Consider the following 16,882-nt stretch of genomic DNA (forward strand, 5'->3'; position numbering starts at 1 on the left):
CAGAACGCAATGTGGTATTATAGGTTCTAACGCAGTTAAACAGAGTGGAGGCCATGTTTAGCCTTGTCATCTCGTGGTTTTATTTTGTGTTCAGAAGGCGACAAAGACAACAATGTGAAATCCACAGCACGGGACAGAGGCAGTAGAATACGCGGACTGATTGGCTCCAGTGATAGGGTTTCGTACCCGCACGAGAATTAAAGGTCTTTCTTTTTTTGTTTGACCACTGCTAGGCAAGCCTCATAAGTTTATTCTAAGTCGCCATACGGAACAGTGTGGCCCCGTGAACGAGTGCTTTCGCGTTACAGTAATGAAAGCAATTAGACTCACCGACTTAATCCGCAGACCGCAGCCAACAGCAGACTTTGGACGTCTCCCTGAGTGGTCGCCACTTTCGCGCGGGGTGGAGGCCCGGGCGTGACGTCAGCACCTGGACAAATGACACAGGAAAGAAGTGAGAAAGAAAGAAAACAAATGCGAAGCCTTTCTCCAGTCGCACCTGGATTTACTGCTCCCCGAGAGTTTGGTCAAGGAAGGCTGTTGTAAGCGCCCAACCGCTTTGGGCGCGAGACCCACAATACATCACGCTATACAACGCAGAGCCTGCTGTTGCTGCTATAGCTCCCGCTTGCGTACGCTGCATTCCGCTGTACGCAAGCGGTCGTGCCTTCTAGAAAAACCACTCCCGCTTCCTCCTTCCCCGCTATTCGATCTTTTTTGTTTTACTTCCCAGACCTTGTTTTCAAAACAAGAAACGGCGAAATCCGAGCAATTCGTTAATTAATCAAAACCCGAGATATAATCCCCCCCCCCCCTCCCTCTCCCGTAAGTTTCCTAAGTTAATGAAACACAAATACACAGATGGCAGAAAAACGATAAATGGCAACGTCGGTACCGCGCGCTGCCCCCCGCGTAATATATATATATACGGGAGGCTGTAAAAAGAAAGAAAGATACCCTGTCGCAATTCGAGTAATTTCAAACACCCGTTCGTCGTCGTTAGAGGCAATCACTTTGTTTACGACAGTGCGCGCGTACATCCGGATTCCCGTCCGTACTCCACGCTCCTGGCTCAAGTTGCCAGTCGAAGGCTCGCACCTGTAAACGCCACTTTTTCATCCACAACCCCGAAAGCTCTCACATTTCGTTTTTTTTTTTTTTTCTATTTGCGCCGTGTCTTTCTTGATTTTTGTTTCTCCTTATATATATATATCGCTTTCAGCCTGCCAACACGCCCACTATAGCGGGCGGGCGTAAACAGCTATATAGCAATGGCCATTACTCCTTGGTCGTGTTTTTCGGTCGCCGAGTTCCTTTACTCCTGGCCGTCTCCCTCGCCCGTTCCATTTGCGCGCTCTATGCGCCGTACCACCGCGTACGACGAGCGGAGAAGTGAGCGGCCGTCCTAAGTTATGGCCCCCGCCCGCGAACACGCCTGAAGAGACACGATGGCAGCAACGACGAACACGGATGGGTTACCACTCGCGCCGCACCGACGATAAGGGCCGCGGGCGCGAGGCACAACCAAGCCTGGTCCTTTTAATTTGTAGCAAGAAGCGCCGAGGAAAGCATCCTATGAGCAGCAGAAGGATATATGAGTCCAGAAGACCGAGAGAAGGGGGGGGGGGGGGGGGGGGGGGCACCGAGGGCGCGTAGTACGCCCACAGGTTCAACGACCAGCAGCGTCAACATAGCGAGAATGATGACGCGCGCGTAAACAACGCCATCGCTTGCGCGAGCACACCAGGGGCCCAATTCCCTGCTGGCTGAAACAGTAAGAGGGAGAGAAAACATGTCAACCGCGCAGTGCATTAGTGTCGACAAAAGCATCACTCAACCGCGATGCTCCGGCTCTGCCAAACGCCGCGCAATGGCAGATAAATGACAATACAGCGGAGCCTCATTTCGGCCAAAGGCGCGAATGTCAATTAATGATGGTGCGTGCGTGACTGAGTGTGTTGAGGAATGGAGTGAGCGAGCGCGGTTAATGACATAGGAACGAAAATTGTGACATCGTGCTGAGAGTACAGTTCGAAAATCAGCCCGCCTCACTGGGCCTGCCAATACCAGTAGGTCCGTCATTACGATACAATATAGAGTAATTTCGTACCAAGCTCGCGAAAGGCAAAGAGCAATCACGTCTTCAAACAAGCTGAGCCAGTCTGTTAGCACAAACAAGGAAAACTCCGAATTTAAATCCGGACATTTCAGCACCGAGACACCACGTGACGAAAGCCAAAGTGAAGCCAAGATGCCACGACAGCACGCGGCCAAAGTGTGCGACACAGAAACTCGTTAACAGAGCAAGGTAAGAACTTAACCTGCCCCTACTAAATCACACAATTATTCCAACACTGATATACCTCAGCAAGAGGAGGCACATGATCACCTGTGAGACACGAGAGCGCCGCTAGAGCGCCTTTCGCCCCAGTGATGAGCCCAATGCCACGAATGAGCACGCGAGAAGAAAAACACCACGAAATGCTCTTTGCAGAAAACGATAGTTGTGAACACGCGCGACTTCCGGTAACACTTTGTAGGCGCTGTGTCTAGAACGAGAGTAGTTCTACCCTCTCTGGAAGGTGGGACAGAGAGGGTAGAGCTCTGGCTCTAGAAATAGCGCCTACAAAGTGTCACCGGAAGTCGCGTGTGTTCACAACCATCGTTTGCTGCAAAGAGCATCCTTCTCGCGTGCTCATTCGTGGCATTGGGCGCATGGAATAGACACTCTGTTGGACAAATAAAAGTTATCTCTCTATCTACCCTCTCTGAGCTACAACTTCGAAGGTCAGCGAAGCCGCTACTTCAAACCTGGAGAACCGCCTGCGTGCGCGTGACGTCATACCACGTGACTAGCCGCGTCAAGCCGTGCCGCAGCTACCGCTGCAGGGGCCTGCAAGATTCACCGCGTCTACCAAGTGTCTCCCCGCTAAACAGTTTACGCTCGCATCATTAGGTGCAGCAGACTTAAAGCTGGCTTTTTAGTGCCTAGCCACAATCACGAATTTCGCCAATGTCTGTCCGAAGCCGCTCACTCTCTCTCTCTCTTCGTGAACTTGAAGTGAAGAAAGAGAAGTTTGCGATGCGCGGCTCAGCATTGAGGAGGCGGAGCGGCCGCGCAGCTGCAGCAGAAGCCGCTCTCTTTCTGTCTCTCTATCTCTATGTCCGTCTCTCCGTGAACTTGAAGAGGAAAAAGAGAAGGTACTGACGCCCGCATCACGCGACTTAACAATGAGGGGACTGAGCAACCGCGCAGATGCACCCAGTGAGAGAATTGCGCATGTCGCGGCCGTCACCGGGCAGCATTGTAAAAGCGTGTGTTACTCCGGACTGAGCAGTCGTGTGTCGCTAGCGCGTCCTGAACTTCGGAATCTCTCGCCACGCATCAGTCACTCCTCAGCCTTCACGTATGGGAGACGTACACGAGCGGTGATCCCTGGACCTTGTCTCCGAGCCGCTCGCCGCGTCTTGAAGCAACTTGTGTTTCCCTCCGTGCCTTAACTGGCGCTCGCCTTCAAGTGCATTTACCTGCTCTTCGATTACCTTTCTTCGTCCTGGAGACCCTCTTTCACTGCTCGGAATGTATTAATGCCGAAACTCTAGAGCATCTGTTTTGCTCATGCCCTACATTCTCCTCAAATCTTTCTCTCCCGCTATGATTCCACCCCAGACCTTTCGGGCACAGAGCAGTGCATTCCAAAGAGGAATGCAATTCATTGTGCCTGTTTTTGCTCATTTGTGATGATAATCACTGAACATGGTGTAAGGAAAGCTGAGGATGCGGCTGCGCCGCGCGTTTGCTTCGCGTCGCAATGGATGAAGCCGGACCGTCTGGCACTGCGGCGATGGTTAGCTGTGCTCGACGTGCTTAGGTGCAACGGTTACGAAGACAGCGGGAATATAAGTCTACTGATTCTAATACTGCAACTAAACGGCGCAAGAAGTATAAAATGCATAAAAAGTATACCAGGGACAAACGGTGCTACGCACCTACTTCGAATTTGATTAACTATGCAAATCGGCTGTAATTCTTTTTTTTTATGTCATAGCCTGTGAAGCCTAACGCAAAACTAAAAGCAAAGAGAATAAGTGGAGTCAATGAAAGAAAGCGAACAGGGGTATATGTTAGCGCATTTCTTTCACGCCGAAAGTCATGCAACAAAAAAACGCAGCCTGAAATTTTGGCCTCTTCGAGTAATTGAAGAAAGTGAAGAAGCAATGGTGCGATCGCGTAAGAGGCTCAGTGAGTAAGCAACTGAATGAGCGATGTGGGACGCTGGCTCCGCGCTAGGAGTAATGGAAAAGACTGACTGAATAATTCGGTGAATAAGTGAAGTGGGAGATTGGGTAAGTAAGTGCAGGGACGAGGGCGTCAAGGACAAGGAATCTCCAGAAAGTGGGACTGTCGGCGACGAGTGAGGAGGATTTCTCCAAGTGGCAAACACACAACATTAAAAGCAAAAGCCTTCTCCAGTTTCCGGCAGAAAGCGAGTTAGATGACATTCTATAGTACGCCTTGCGGCAAGTTGCGGAAATAAAAAGAAGTGCACTGACTAACTGAACAAAAAAGAGAATTCGTGAGTCATGGAATTAGATATAATTAGTGCGTGATTCAGTGAGAATGAGGCTGAGCGATTCAGCGAGATATCCAGGGGCTTAACAAGTGAGAGACGCTGCGCGCTACCAACAAAGACACTCAGACACTAAATGAGTGCGAACGATGCAGCGAGTGAGACTATAGGCGAATGGTTAGGTTTGGTTTGGTTATGTGTTTTACCGTTCCAAAGTAACACGCCATAGCGGAGGGTTCAAGTAATCACAACCACCTGCGGTTCTTTAACGTGCACTGACATCGCACAGCACACGGGCGCTTGGCTTTTCGCCTCCATCGAAAAGCGGCTGCCGCGGCCGGGGATTCGGTCCCGCATCCTTGGGAGCAGCAGTGTACCGCCCTAACGGCTGCGCCACCGCGGCGATGCTGCGATTAAGTTTAATTTATAGGGTTTAATGTCCCAAAGCGACTCAGGTTGTGAGACAGGTCGTAGTGGAGGACTCCGGAAATTTTCGACCACCTGGGGTTCTTTAACGTGCATTGTCATCGCACAACATACGGGCGCACTGCTTTTCGCCTCCAGAGAAAGGTGGCTGCCCAGGCCGGGATTCGATCCCACATCCTCGGACACAGTAGTTGAGCGCCCTAAACACTGCACCACCACGGCGGGGCTGTGAATAAGTGACTGGCTCACTGGTTACAGAGAGCGTAAGCTAGGTTTAGAGTCTGAGGACGAATAAATGCCCGTAGTGGCCCCTATTCAAATCCCTTTGAAAACATAGCTGCCAGAAAATCCACGCTTCAGAAGCTGCAAAAACGAACGCATGCTTAGCATTCATGCTATAGGGAACCCAAGCTCAAGTTTCTCCGCGCGATGGCAGCGCCGCATTCCTGGCATGGTGGCGAAATGTGAAACGATGGGACGTCGCCGGAGCAGACGCTCCGCTAGCTTCCTAGGCACGTGCGGCGATCGAGTTGCGCCTGGCGGTTATTTGGCGATACAAAAACGCTTCCGCTGATGCGAAACGGAGGTACTATAAGTAGCATTGTGTCATGGGTAGCCACAATAGTAGGCGAAGCGCCAGAAGACGAGGCTCACGTGTGGAACTTTGCAGATTTCATTGGAAGCGTTTCCACAAGACCTGTTTTCCAACCGCATGACAGCATTCTGAGAAGTCTCGCGTTCTTTGTGGAAACGAAAAGGGTGAATTTTCCCCTTCTCCATAAACTCTGAAATGTTCGACAGTTGACAAAGACGTCTTAGAGAGGCATCAAAAGAGTACAATGGTTTAACACCATGCATACGAAGTGAAGGGGGTGGAGGATTATCCTGCTCTTCGCTCCGCGCGTCTTGCTTTGCCGATTTTCTGTGCTCTTTCCCTGCTTTGCGAGTGCTCTGAAAGCAACCAAATCAACAGATATCCAGCGTGCGACGTCCGCGATCGACAATGATGTGTGAATGTGGACCAAGAAAATATCTAGGAACGAGCCTTTTTGTGTGTGTGTGTGTGTGTGTGTGTGTGTGTGTGTGTGTGTGTGTGTGTGTGTGTGTGTGTGTGTGTGTGTGTGTGTGTGTGTGTGTGTGTGTGTGTGTGTGTGTGTGTGTGTGTGTGTGTGTGTGTGTGTGTGTGTGTGTGTGTGTGTGTGTGTGTGTGTGTGTGTGTGTGTGTGTGTGTGTGTGTGTGTGTGTGTGTGTGTGTGTGTGTGTGTGTGTGTGTGTGTGTGTGTGTGTGTGTGTGTGTGTGTGTGTGTGTGTGTGTGTGTGTGTGTGTGTGTGTGTGTGTGTGTGTGTGTGTGTGTGTGTGTGTGTGTGTGTGTGTGTGTGTGTGTGTGTGTGTGTGTGTGTGTGTGTGTGTGTGTGTGTGTGTGTGTGTGTGTGTGTGTGTGTGTGTGTGTGTGTGTGTGTGTGTGTGTGTGTGTGTGTGTGTGTGTGTGTGTGTGTGTGTGTGTGTGTGTGTGTGTGTGTGTGTGTGTGTGTGTGTGTGTGTGTGTGTGTGTGTGTGTGTGTGTGTGTGTGTGTGTGTGTGTGTGTGTGTGTGTGTGTGTGTGTGTGTGTGTGTGTGTGTGTGTGTGTGTGTGTGTGTGTGTGTGTGTGTGGGCATGCTTGGCTAAGCCGCTTTTACAGATTTCCGCAAATTGGCCAATAAATGAACCAACATTATTATTATTCATAACAAAAATATGTTGGAAGTGCAATACAAAAGCGATCCTAGTTATGGCTCGATTGACACTACTCGCACGGAGCACCCTATTCGCTTCACAGGTTTCGTAAATGCAAACAAAATATAAATGAAGCACAACCATTTAGTAAGAACCGAAATAAAGCACGATTGTAGTACAAGCTTGGATTTCACCTTCCTTTCGAGCCAGCGAGCCGGATATGTCGCGTGCAGCGCGCAGAGCACGCATGTGCTTTTGAGACTGCTAGCGTTCGTGCCTTTGACGAAACATCTCCTTCTCTACTGCGAGATTTGCTTTAGTAACGTCGTAATAATAAAAACAAAACCGTATATAGATCTCATGCTACAGGCCAAAACGATGATCAACAATTATAAGCGAGCAGCTTTATTTCAGAGTACTGATAATACTTCCGCAGTTTTTAAACATATTATAACGTAGCGTGTGCAACAGCAGCCGCTAGGCAGTTGCTCATCGAGAGTCTCGTGCGCGGACTCGAAGAAGTGGCCCCGCGGCGTTCGATGAGGAGAAGCTGAAGTCGGCTGCTGTCACTCGGTGCTCTGGACCTGCTCTTCTGTGCCTGCTAGGTCAACCCCCTATTAAAACCAACCTTCTGGTTACGGGCCTAAACGGCTACTTGACAATATACGACAATATAGTTATATAGCTGACTTACCTCGAGATAAACTTCCTACGTTTTCGCTAACGTGGGAAACGAATTCACAATCAATATTTCCTCATCGCTGTCTGTCGTCTGCTCTACAGTGCAGACGTGAATAAAAATTTTCTCGCTTATAATTACGTTTGCTCCATGGAAATACGCGGCAGGTTGTCCAATCATCAAGACGGAATGCAGGCGGCATGTCGCGATGCGCCTGCGGGGGCGCGTCAGGGCGCGTGCTCGTTCTAGAGAAAGCGCGCGGCGCACGTCGCGAAGGCAGGGAGCCGAGCCGGCGGCGTCCCAGTGTGTGTTTTTCTGCCACAGATGGCGTTGCCCATCAGGAGCCGCAGCGCCGCCCAACGATGCTTTGGGAGCCTATACGCATGTACTATCCCCAACCAGGCTCCGGGCTACACGGGTAAAACAGAGCTGCTTGGTTACAGCATAAAAAAAAAAAAAAAGCAAAAATACGCAGCTAATGCCAGCAATTTCTTTAAAAGATAGTCGCGCCGCGACGGCTGCGTTCCTCCCTTTCATTCACGCGTGGAGGAATACAAGACGTAAAACGCGCGCACACTCAACACAAGCCACGCGAGCGCGTCAGGTGCGTAAGGCCTCTCCCATTCTCCCCGCCTTCACGAGCGTGCGGTCGCCGGCGCACCACGTCAAAAAGCGAATTAGAAAACAAAGAGAAAGGAAACATAGAATGCGGCAAGAAAGAAACGTGACGGTGACTGTGGCGCATGAAAAGACCGTGCCAGGTGTGAAAGCAGAGCGAACCCAGTGTACGAAAGTACGCATGCGCGGCAAGCGACATGAACAACCACGAACGGCAATTCGGGCAAATGGACACTGCAGACGTTGCGTTGACGCCGCCTCCGCGTGTGGTTGTCGTGTTGTGTGGTGGAGTCACAATCTTTTTTCAAAGTCTCAGGCGTCACCCGTTTCTCCATGCATTCGTAACTGTGACAAGCAAACTGCGGCGAAGCGGGAAACCGAGAGTGTTTGCGGTGTATAGGAGAAAGAATGAGTGAGTCAGTGAGTGCAATGTTAGAGGAGTAAGAGAGTGAATGAGTGCAATGTTAGAGGAGTAAGAGAGTGAATGAGTGCAATGTTATAGGAGTAACAGAGTGAATGAGTACAATATTAGAGGAGAAACAGAGTGAATGAGTGCAATATTAGAGGAGAAACAGAGTGAATGAGTGCAATATTAGAGGAGAAAGAGAGTGAATGGGTGCAATGTTAGAGGAGAAATAGAGTGAATGGGTGCAATGTTAGAGGAGAAATAGAGTGAATGGGTGCAATGTTAGAGGAGAAATAGAGTGAATGGGTGCAATGTTAGAGGAGAAACAGGATGAGTGAGTGAGTGAGTGAGTGAGTGAGTGAGTGAGTGAGTGAGTGAGTGAGTGAGTGAGTGAGTGAGTGAGTGAGTGAGTGAGTGAGTGAGTGAGTGCCATGTATGAGAAAAAAACGAGTGAGTGAGTACGGTGTAAATGAAACAAAAGAGAACGAGCGCGGTCTAGAAGATAAAACGAGAGTGAGTGCGATGTAAAAGAAGAAAAACAAATGAGCGAGTAAAGAGGTGCGCAGGAGGAAATGCATTGTTGACACCTTGATTTGAAAGGCCTTTGACATTCTCGCACAAACAAGGCCTTTGACATTCTGCACAAACAAAGCAGACAGCACACTGCTTCGGCAATCAACTTCCTCAGACGCTTTGTGCACGTACTGTCATAAACACTGCCGGTCAGCACCCCTTATTAATCCCTCCCCCCCCTCTCCCCTGAAAAACAAAACGTTAACGTCTTGTCTGCGGAAAATGTGCGAAAATATTCGAGTACCGAAAAGGGAGAGAGATAATTTTTGACTGACCCTAGAACTGCTGCGTAGTTATTCTTACGGAATCTCCCGCCAACCGTATACATAACGTTTGCCCCTGTATTTCATCAAGATAGAAACGAATGCACGCATAAATACGCGCAAACTCGAGAAGATGACTACCAGAGTTTTCTATTGTGACAGCGCGCTTAGCAGCATACCTACTTCATTACAGCTAAAGCAGCATACCTACCCGTCGCTTTAGTCGTACCAGTTGCAGCGCTCACTTTGTCAACGCGCCCAGACATCGAAGAGCCTCGCCCACCTTGTCCAGAAGTGTTCGTTATAGCGTGAGCGACGGAGCCCCACTGCCGCGACCGAAACCACTTGTCCCCGGTCGATACATCGAACGCGGTTAGAGAAAAACACTGGTACGTGGCGTGTCGCGGAAACGGCACGCAACGATACGCGCGGAAGCCGTGCAGCTTGAAGCACTCCCCCGTGAATCGCCGAATCACTCGCTCCCTCATCACGTGATCACGCATTCGCTCGTTCACTCGATCGTCTCGACGAGCTGTAGCTCGGTCAGTCTTGTATTCGTTTGAGTGCTCCCTTTCCCGCTTCATCGCCCCGTCGTGGAGGTGCAGTGGCCTATCGACTACTGTACCCAAGGATGCGGGATCGAATCTCGGCCTCGGGGCGGCCGCTTTCGCTGGAGGCGAAAAGCAAGGCGCCCGTGTGCAGTGCGATGTCAGTGCACGTTAAAGAATACCAGGTAGTCGAAATTTCCGGAGCGCTCGACTACGGCATCTCTCATAGCCTGAGTCGCTTTGGGACGTTAAAACCGATAAATCAAACCAATATCTCGCTTCTGCGTTGACTCAATCGGCAGGTCGCTCGCTAGCGTATTCAGTTACGCACTTGCTCACTCCAATCCCCCTGTAGAGTTCTTGTGTCCATTTCTCTTCGTCAAGGACGAAAAGCGCAATACTTTTGCGTTTTGTCACTATATACGCTCGAGATGCGCGCCCCAACATTGCAGATTACTTAACTCTACGCTGTCACTATTATCTCCGCCGACGACACACCGCTGCCAGCACCATCAATCAAAAGCTACTGCGTTTCCCAACTTGTTGACAGCGCAGTGAGAAGCGTGAAGTAACGACTTCCATGCCTGTGCGCGAGGACAGCGCACATTTTTCAAGCCCCCGTGTCACGCTCCGGCCATGCAAGAAGCTGTGAGGCGGCCACGTTAGAGTGCTTACCTACAAAGCTCCGTCCCATTGTCGAGGGGCGATTGGTCCCAAGAGACAAATGCTAAGCGAGCGAAGCTATGTAAGTCACGCGTGCACTTGCCTCCCTATGACGGACGCACAAGCAGTCAGAAAAAATAATAATAAAACACGAACTTTGAAACCGACAGTACAAAATCGAATAGGGCGCATGCGTGCATTACACACGCATCCAGAATATGGCACTGCCTTTGATCCCGCCCACCATATTACAGCCGCGTATACAGAAAGAGCGATAACCTCTGGCCACCATGTTCAGGCACAGAAAAGATAAGCGTACTTTTTCCCTCGATAAAGACAACGTCTCGTCATCCTGCAGAATTTTGAACGGACTGCCACAGACGCCAAGCAGAAGTGGGCCAGACGGATGCGATATAGACTGGACGGTCTACGCAAGCCAACCCAATGTACGGAGACTGCCAACGCCTGAGATCTCCCTGACGACCAAAAGACGGGAAAATGAACGAAGGTCCCAATAAATAAAGAAAAAGGATCCGAAGAACTTTTTAAAGGCGCAGTGGAAGAGGGTGCGCAAACCTTCAATTTCTCGCGCGTGTTCTCTCGTTCTTGCGGCATACTAGTAAATTGCGTGCACTAGAGCGCAGCCCTCAATGCCCCTGGACTCGCCGAGGCTAACGCAGCTAGAAAACTGTTTCAGCCTTACACCTTTCCGAAGCAATGGGCCTTCCGAGTGGTACGGTGTGGCCGGCCCACTGTTAAAGGGAACGTGCGATCGCGTGGCCTAATCACTTGGCTAAGCACTGCCGCCGACAACTATGGGCGGCATCTTGCGCATACTCTGGAAGAGCGACGGGCCGTGCTTGCCGCGCATGCACTTTGTGCGACCTCTCATCGATGGCCGTCTCTCGTGAATGCTTTGCAAAGCACGGCAGTAACGCGGTCTCACGTTCCCTTTAACAGCGAACCGTACTGAACAAGCATGTTCAGCACTTCCGCCCGCATCTTTTCAGGCGTGACTGGAAAGAAGCGCCGATGCAAAACCGGATGTCATGGCCCCACTAAAAAGCAGACAACTGGTAAAACACAGAAGTGACCCTAGGAGCGACATTAAAGGTCAACTCCGGTGGTTTTTCCATCATTCTGTGTTTTTGGTTGAATTACATTCCTCGGCCCGTCCTGACTCGAACACAAAAATCCGTTTTTCGAAATTCCAATTAGAAGTATTTTTAAAAAGAAATAACAGCAAATCGAAACCGAAACTGCTTTCACGGCCAGAAATGACGTCCCAGGTGACGAAATGGTGTCGTCACACTCAGTATTAGAGAAACGCTCGTACGTGCGTTGGATGGTGAAAATAAAGCATGGAAATCATGAAGCATTGCATAAAATGTCTGAGGTGGTTCAATATAAGCCTCACAATTTCATAATCATGCGGGAAGTGGACAGTAACGCCGGTGTACTGTTTGTGACGTCAGAAACTTAGTGTTGCCGGCAGAAATAGTCTCAACTTAAGCCATGAAAACCGCATATTTTAAAGTCGTGTTGCGCGCGAATGGATTATCGTACGGCGCCCAAAGTTTGTAGAATGCGTCAGGACGGAGAGGAGAATCTACAGTAAAATTTTTATTAAAATATTCGAATGTCAAAAAAAAAAAAACACCGGAGTTGCCCTTTAAGGGACACAAGAACCACTGCGCCTAGCTTGTCGTCGAACGAGCACTGCCTCCAACAACATGACCTGCAAACAACGAAACCACGAAGAGACAAATGGAACAGATTTTACTACCTCCTCGTGCAGCGGCAGTCGACTGTAACGACGCGACGGACCCGCAATTCCTAGGTCAAATATATAGGTTTTCCGGGCAGTTGTAGTCCAAAGGTGATATGTATGACTGATAGCTAGAAGCAAGCAATGCGGTTCAATTCTGCGCGCGGACTCATCTTTTATTTCTGGACATATATTGTCACAGAAGTCGGCAGAACTAAGCAGGCAGGTTTACTTGCACCAACGCACAATCACCGACGAGAGAGGGCACAGCTGGCTAACCGACTAGTGAGCGAGCTCCGAGAGCGAAGAAGACGAGCGCGCGCCAGTCTCCCGAGCTCGACCACATGGCGGCGCCAGTAACATTGGAGCCATATTTATTTCTTTATTTATAATACCTTCTATGTACAGATGCATTTTACAGAAGGGAGAGGCGGATATAAGGTATATATACAATGTAAAGATAATATACGTAATGCAAGAAACAAGTGAGCTGCTCAATTAGCACACGAAGAAAAAAATAAAAAGAACAACCAGGTACACAATATAATTTCAACAAAGCAGCATTTGTGTCGAAAAAACTGAACAAGGAGCACAGTATAGATTGAAGATAGACAAATATACATAAAAAATTTTAACACTAGAAAAAAAGAAAGTAACAAGGATTCAAAATTGTTTTCATCAGTTATACTTGTCACTGATGTTATTCATATCAATTACAAGTCCTACGAAGAGACGATTTAGAATGGGCAACCGTGTTTACGCGTGGAATCTTTACCTTTTACTGTGGTTACGGCGAAATGAATAGTATACGAAGTGAATCCTTAAGGAGGGCAATGGTTGAGTTCTGGTGGTATATTTTATGAAACGTGACATTGATAATATATTGAGGCCCCGCCGGACAATGGGAATCACAATAGTTCTAATACCGAACATTTGAAGACGCATTTTCTCGTTGGGCTTACGCAAAGCGGGGGACCGCGGATCACGGCGCACCGCTCTCAGCCTCTGCGGCACTGCATTCAACTGGCTGGGAGAAACGCGGGAAGAGAGCGCGCAATAGATCCGACACCGTGGGAAGTCGTCAACGCAGCGTATCGCCGAGTCCATACGCGCAGAGTGTAACTGCAAGCACGTCCCACCGAGCAAATGCCCTCGACTAAGGGCGGGCAGCGAAGAAATAAAGGAGCACAGCTCGCACCCGAAATCAAGCCGACAACGTGGATACTAAGACCGGCACGCGCGAAGACAGCGACGTTCCGCTGCTCGTCGCGCAGGATGTCCCAACTGTCACAGGTGGCGACAGTAGACAGATCAATGTGTGCTCCGCCGCGAAATAGAAGCCGATTCCGCCAACGTTCGCCACCTACCTAGACCTGCGGCAAACCATGCTCCAGGGAACCTGACAACAGCAGGCATTTTGTTGCTGTCGTCATCGTCGTCTTTTAAGTGCGCAGCGCCTTCAAGTTGCGCGAATACACGGACCACCAACATCACTCATTGCTGCACTTCATCCCTATATATATATATATATATATATATATATATATATATATATATATATATATATATATATATATATATATATATATATATATATAAAAAAAGGCTCCTCCTACGTGCTCGTACGTAATTCATCCCTTCTAGGTTCCAACGCGATGCATAAAACAACCGAAAAGAAGGCGGATGAAAAAAGGCCAACAGGTGACGGGGCACTGAGTCTGTCACTGTGCTCGCTTAGATAACATATGGGCGACCGCTGTGTATAGGGACCGTTATGAGCAGCGATTTCTCCTGAGGTTAAAATCATGCGGCTTCGATCGTACAGGTGACGAAGGGCAAATACAAAACAAAACTGGAACAGAAGACACATTAGCCATACACACCTAGACAAAGGAGAGCACAAGACGACAGGCAAAATTAGGACGAGAGCTTCCAAAGCCGTCTGCAATCAAATCAAGTCGCATGACGCATCATCGAAATCGCAATCTTACAAGGCCTACTGCTATACTTCCGGGATTAAAACAGGAGCTGCCGTTGTAGTACAGTGGTCAGAGACTCGGCTGTTGTGCCCGAGGATGCAGGATCGAATCCCGGCCACGGCGGTCACTTTTTTATGGAGGCGAAAGGCAAGGCACCGGTGTGCTGTGCGATGTCATGGCCAAAATTTCTGGAGACCTCTACAACGGCCTCTCATAACCTGAGTCGCTCAGGGACGTTAAACTCCATGAGCCAAACCAAGTCTAAAACAGGAAAGGTCCAAAGTACGCAGGAAAAGAGAATGACAAGGAAAATGTCTGCTTCGAGACCGGTGTATTCTTCCAGTGGAAGGCGTGACGGGTGTTGCACGGCCAACAAAGACAGACGCCTCGGCGCAGCGACAACAGAGGGGATGCATCTTCCCAGCTTTAAATACTGTCGACTATAGCTGCCACAAGCTAAAACTAACCTCTGGGTCGTCGACCAGAACCCCCCCCCCCCCCTCCCCCCTCCCTTTCAAGCAGTAGCAGCTAGTATACAGCTTCAACCAGAGCTCCAGTGCGGGAGCGGACGAAAGAAGACAGTAGTAATGGCCGCAGACAACCGTACGATGACGGTGAAGACAGGAAGGCTTCTTCCTCTTTACGACTACATGCGGAGACAGGGAAATGCTCCAAAAAGAGACACGCCCATAACAAAGCCAGAACGCTACCGAATCAGAAAGACCAAAACGGCGAGCAGTAACTGGACGAGAAACGAAATCAAAAAAGAAACTGAAGCACAGAACGGCGCCAACAAAGCTGGGAACAAGAGGGGAGTGGGGTGCTCGGCCCAAGGTATATTTACTCACGACAAACGACCGACCCGCCGCCGACCAACCACCGCCCACGCTTCCATATATTTACTGTTACTGGCGCAGTATATAGCAAGAGGAGGCGTCGAACGAACATGTAGCAAGCGTTATACACACTTGGCAAACCCCCTTTTTCTTTTTCGCCCCTGCAAAACCGTGCAGTGGGTCTACGGCACAGGGGGGGGGGGGGGGGGGGGATTTGGCCAGGAGAGGCTTGAAGCTCCCCCCCCCCCCCCCTCTCCCCTCTTCCATTGTGACCAGTAGAAACGGTAGTATTGAACGCAGAAAGCAATCCTCCTTGTGCATGCTAGACAGCGATTCTGCTTTCGTGACCAACCAAAGTTACAGAACGTTAATGCGTGCTAGTAACTGCATCGGCAAGCCTCAGTTGCTTCCCGGACGCGCTGCACACTTTTAGCGAGACACGAGGCATAAGCGGCAGCGACCGCGAGAAGAGGTGGCTGACTGAGCGGGCCGAGATGGTTTCACAACATGTGCCGCTTCTTGTTGGCGCGGACAAATAAACCTGACTCAACTACGCCACGGAGAGTGGGTGCCGAAAGCGAAAGGCAAACAAAATGAGACCTTCCATCGCTGCAGGCTGGACGGTGTGCCTGAAGGAGACAGTAAGTTTGAAAGGTCAGCATAGATTTCCCAATATCAGCATAGGTGACAATGATGTCTACATTCAAAGCCACACCGTGTACTATAGCGTCCCTCGCTCCCCCCCTCCCGAGCTGCTTACTTCAACCTTTCCGTCCTTTTTCCACGCAGCATCTCGACTGATACGGCCGCGAGTAAAAAAATAATAATAAAACGATTAAGCATAAGAAGTCGGCACTATACTGTCTCGTCACACGACGTGGAGTGGCGAGCATTTTTCCCTTCGACACACGCTTGGGCAACAGCCGTCAATGTTTCGTGTGAGCTGTGATCGCGCTCCATACGTATGCCCTAGTTGAACGAGCCAGACAATTTGGGAACTTTATGTAGACTACCCAAACTTCTAAAAGCAACCTGCGTGACCTCACAACCCACGACACGGGAAGCACGGGTCGTGAAATTTAAGATTGCAAAGATGATAACGAGCGAGAACATTAATCCGCTGTCCATGCGTCTGCAAGCGTCGACGATGGATGCTGCATGCTGCGCAAATATTCGCTATGCGATTTGAAAGAGAGCGGTAGAACAAAAGAAGAATGGAATTATTGAAAACGATGCGCCGGATAGAAAACAAACAATAAAACGTTATCAAAATAACAGACATTACTTCGGTGGGCCGCTCAATCGACTGCATAGCTTCGCACTCGCCACCAAGAGCATCGTTACGCGACATTTTTTTTTTTCCCTCTCCGGATTAAAAAATGGGTGAGAAAAATAAAAGGAAGCAAAAAAGACACAAATGATGTTTCAGGGAATGCGCCAGAATAAAACAAAAACACATCACGGACTCCGTTCCTCCTCCCGCTGTTTCCGCATAGCACACACAACCCGACCGTGCCGGCGTTCCTAGGCACAGGTATTCCACGCACGCGATGACGTCCTTCGATCGGTAGAGAGAGAGAAAAGAAGGCGTCAACGCGGCGGCGCACGGAGAGAAATACTTCGCTCCTCGTCGTCGGTCGCTGCCGGAAAACATCTTCATTTCGCCCTCCTTCCACGTGCGTCCACCAACCTTCTCTCCCTTCACCGACGCAACCGACAACGCACACTGTTTGCGCACCTCATAATCGCGACGACCGCACTGGGGCTTCAGACACTTCCTTTAAAAAAATGTTATTTGATCCTAATTAAAAATTCACTAATTTGTCGATCCTTACAC

The 16,882-nt window shown here is 49.6% G+C and overlaps 1 protein-coding gene across 3 annotated transcripts in view; it reads right to left on the reverse strand.

Moving 5' to 3' along the window:
- The window catches only part of LOC146180365 (uncharacterized), a 451,687-nt gene that overhangs the window by 327,141 nt on the left and 107,664 nt on the right, over positions 1-16,882 (reverse strand). For all 3 annotated transcript variants that reach the window (XM_084579561.1, XM_084579562.1, XM_084579559.1), the window contains exon 2: positions 331-430. The gene's annotated coding sequence lies outside the window, so the exon portion shown is untranslated. The remainder of the gene's footprint in view (positions 1-330; positions 431-16,882) is intronic.

This window comes from Amblyomma maculatum, chromosome 9, assembly GCF_055883805.1.
Source record: "Amblyomma maculatum isolate TAMU_Amacu chromosome 9, ASM5588380v1, whole genome shotgun sequence".
Classification (NCBI taxonomy): Eukaryota; Metazoa; Arthropoda; class Arachnida; order Ixodida; family Ixodidae; genus Amblyomma; species Amblyomma maculatum.